This window comes from Podarcis muralis, chromosome 7 (assembly GCF_964188315.1).
Source record: "Podarcis muralis chromosome 7, rPodMur119.hap1.1, whole genome shotgun sequence".
Lineage (NCBI taxonomy): Eukaryota > Metazoa > Chordata > Lepidosauria > Squamata > Lacertidae > Podarcis > Podarcis muralis.
This window is the reverse complement of record NC_135661.1, coordinates 39,266,692-39,271,096: the sequence shown is the minus strand read 5'-3', so window position 1 is coordinate 39,271,096 and position 4,405 is coordinate 39,266,692.

Genomic DNA, 4,405 nt, shown 5'->3' with positions numbered 1-4,405 from the left:
TGACATGACACTCATCACCCCCTAATGATGGACTGGAAAGACAGAATGTATGGCATTTCCATTTGTGTTTATGGCATACTGCTAGGACTGAGTCCTGATTGGATTTGCTGCCTTTGCTGTTGTTTAGGCAGGAATGTGTGTGTGTGAGAGATATCCATCTATCCATATCCACATCTATATCTATCTATCTTTGGACCACTCACAGATGCTGCATTAAGAACATCTGGCATTGTCTTATACTGAGTCAGACTATTGGTTGATCTTGCCCAAGATTGTCCAGAGCATGGTCTTCACTAGCAGTCTTAGCATCCGATTGGAGATGCTAGGGACTGAACTCAGACTAAGAGCATGGCACATTCTGTATGTGAAGCAGTCAGCTAACATGGTGCCATCCAGATGCTGCTAGACTGAAACTTTCACCACCCCAGCTGTGCTGTGCAGCAGTTCAAAGCCTCTGCAGCAGGACACACCATTGGCCATCACTGATGTAAATCATGTGCTCTACAACTGAGCTACATCCCTGGATGATGCTGGGATGTGCCACTCATGGACACCATGGAGCACGATCTGCACCACCATAAGGGATTCTGGGAGGCACCTCTTGGCTTGTGTGGTGAAGCTTCTTTTGCCCATTTTCTTTTTTTTTGCACACATTGCATGGCAGCAAACCCAGGTTTCGGCTTGAGCTTCAACAGAGCTCCAGTCCCAGCTCACTGTCAAGTGTGACCATACACTCATACCAAGGTTGCAGACATGAGTGTTTTGCATTCACATTTATGGGTATACTCTCAAGCATCTATGGTGGACACCAAACCTATGCAATGTGTGAATCAGCCTTGGGGATAGTGCAGGGTCTTAAATCAGCACCGGAAAATTAACAGAGCTATGTGGGAGCAGAACCTTTTTCTACATCTCATCCCCAGAATCTCATTTCAGTGGCAGAGATCAGCCTCAGGTGCTCCAGCACCGGAGGGGGGGGGGCTGGTGCACATCCTGGGGGCGTGGCGCACCATCTGCAAGGGCGTGGCACCTAACGTTGGGGGGGGGGGCAGCCGCGATGGAACCCCACCGGGATCGCATTGCTGGGGGCAGTGCGCTCCCCCCTGCACTCCTCTTCCTCCGCCAGTGCTCAGGACCAGTGCTGGATTTATGTATAAGCTAAACAAGCTATAGCTTAGGGCCCCACTCTCTTGACCCCCCCCCCAAAATTAAAGAAAACAAAACTGGATGTACATTTCCAAAATATAAGATAAAAAACAAATAAAATAAAACCTACATACATAAATTACCATATAGCATATATTCAACAGAAAAAACAGCGGCAATTTGTTGTTGACAAAGGACAGCTGGACATATAAAGGGCCCCATTACCTTCGGTAGCTTAGAGTCTCATCCGGCCCTGCTCAGGACATGTGGAGCATTAATAAGGAACACACCTCTGGTCATACGTGGATTCATTTCTTGCTTTCTTAAATCTCCTGCCATACAGATCAGGCTATCAGTAAGGATCTTAAACTTAGACATGGGCAGGAACAAAGCAGTCACCTCCATAAAGACAAAAAACAACACCACCAGACCTACTCTCAAGATGCCTGCGCCATTCCCCCACCGTTGCACAAACTGTTGTGATAACAAGCTGAGCTTATTTGCCCAAGGCTTCAGTGGTTGCATTACATGTTACTTTCTGTCCCTTTTGTCTCTGTTTGTAGTTGGGGGGGGGGGAGCAATGGCTTCTTTGTTGGGACAAACGCCACTTGTTTTACTTTGCCTGCACACTAAGCCAATATTTACTTTTCTCAATGGGAAAAGGTTTACATGCTTCATATAGTACCATATGTAGGTAGAAGCCAGTGTGCCGGCTGGGGAGGAGGTGTGACCTGTGGAATTGTGGGGCTTTGTTGGGTTTGATCATTAATTTGTGTGTGTGTGTGTATCTACATACATAGGTTTATCCACATGCATGGTACAATACAAACACTGTGTGTGAGAGAGGGAGAGTGCACGAGAGAGTGTGCACGAGAGAAAGGCACTAGAGCATGTGTATGTGGGGAACTGGAATGTGTATGTGATAGTCACAAATCAACAGCCATTTCAAACCAGTTTAACTGTATTGATTCCCTGTAGGCCCTGTTACGGGGCCTTTTCAGTGGTGGCTCCCCATTTGTGAAATGCCTTCCTTGATGAAGTGGGTTTCTCCCCATCATCATTAACCTTCAAAGAGGTATTAAAAACATTCCCATCACATTCCCAGGCATGTGATGGCTGAAACCTACTCTTCTTGGCATTTTTGAAATGTGTATATGACTATTTTTTTTTAAAAAAAGGAATATGTTGTTAATGTTTTCAAATTCTTAAAGTATGTTTTTATTTTAATTGCTTGGCTCTTTGCACATGCATATACACACACATATGGGCTTTCTTGGGGAGGAAGCATTGGAAAGAAATTTAAATAAACAAACAAAATAAAGTTTAACACTACAATCCATTAAAATGAATGGTTCTGTCATTAAGTCAGGCGGTATGTGGACTGTGTCATTTGAACACCATCTCATTATAGATGCAGTTATTTATATATTGCTCCTAAGTAGAGGTTAAGTGTGTTAAAATTCTTGAGATGATAATCAGGACAAGCATAGATGTGGTTATATATTGTTTACCATGTCTTTGGCTGTTCTACATTGAATTGGGAGAGCTTCATTCTATCAGCCATTGGTCCATTCAATCTAGTATTAACTGTACTAATTTTAGACTGACAGGGGCTCTCCAGCATGACATTGACTCAGTGGCGTAGCGTGGGTTGTCAGCACCCGGGGCAAGGCAAGTAATTTGCGCCCCCTAACCCGTGGATCCGTGTGACAATAGCGAATTTTTTGCAAAATCTGTGACAGCGCTGAGAGAGAGTGAGTGAGCCAGGTAGGGGCAGAGAGCTGCGAGTGCGAGCGCCCCCCAGATGTTGCGCCCGGTGTGGCCGGCCCCCCCTGCACCCCCCACGCTACGCCACTGCATTGACTCTCCAGTGTATCAGGCAGAGTTCTTTGCCGGTGGTGTTTTTTGATGCTACAGATTGAACCTATGAGCTACTGCATGGGAAACACCTCAACACATCCAAGAAGAATATGTCAGTATGGGCAGAGACTGAATGCTCGACTGGATGGTTCATGGTTTGCTCTAGCTAAGCAGTTATTATGTCCTCTTAAAGGTCCTATTCACACCTGCACACAGTAGCATTGGGGGGGAAAAACATGTGGTACTGGTGCCTGTCACTGCACACTGCTGTGTGCCAAGACTCAGCCAATGCTACACTACCTACTTTCTCGCACTTGGCAGCTATTATCATTCAGAAAAAAACTGGCTACACCCAGTAACAGATGATTTGGTGGGACATTCAGCTGACCACTGGTTAGTCACGTTGCTGCTGCTGTAGAAGAGGAAGGAGCAAGGTGATAGTGAGGCCAATGTAGTGCCTCGCCCTCTAGCTCCTGCGAAGCAGTAGCTAACCAACAAATAAAGGTGGCCTGGTCAGGAACATCTCAGACCCTGAGCTATAAGGGCCCAAACCTAAAACCAAGAGGCGGTCCCAATGATATTCTTGACTGAAGCTCTGTGGGGGCAAACTACTGGTCCTAGGATTATCTGGGAGAGGTCATATGCTTTAAATGTATGGTGCATATACAGCATTCGTTTCAAACGTTGTACATTGTATGATTTGGTTTTTCTTCTTAAACCACTCGTAGATGCATGTGAAAGGTGGATTTTTTAAAAAAGTTAAATTGCCTCCTAATTTTGTTCCAGGATGAGTATATCATTGCTGAAAAGTAAAACTGCTTCCATGCGCATTTATCAGAATGAGTGAGATTGTCAAAACGGTGGCATGCCCAAAGCTGAACCCGGAAAGCAACTTGGCACCAAAGTCCTTGCTCAAAGGCAACTATGCAGTTGGGTTGGCACAGCAGGGTTAAGAACGAAAACACCACCAGCCCCCTAAACGATATGCTTGTTGACTTAGTTTCTAGGTTGTCTCGAAATCAGGTCCTCTCCAGGTGATTAGTCTAATCTATAATCCCTTGTTTATTAATGACTATGATCTGTAAAATATTTAGAGAGCCGTGTCCTCTAGGGTTTCCAAGCAGCTGTTCTGAACAATCTCAACACACTGTGGCATTCACTGTGATAGGTTGGAGATTAATCTTCTATTTTTGTTTGTACCTTTGCCTTGTGTCTATATTAAAATTCTGAAAGAGACATGGAGCAGGCCTGAGATGATATCTCTCATTGGGCAAACTTGTTGTGGAAAAAAAAAGGGGGGGGGGACTAAAGCTGGTTTTTCAATTGTCACGCGGCTTGAAAAGTTTGTTTTTGTTCCCATATTTTCACCAAGAAACCAATCCTGCAAAAGATGCAATCT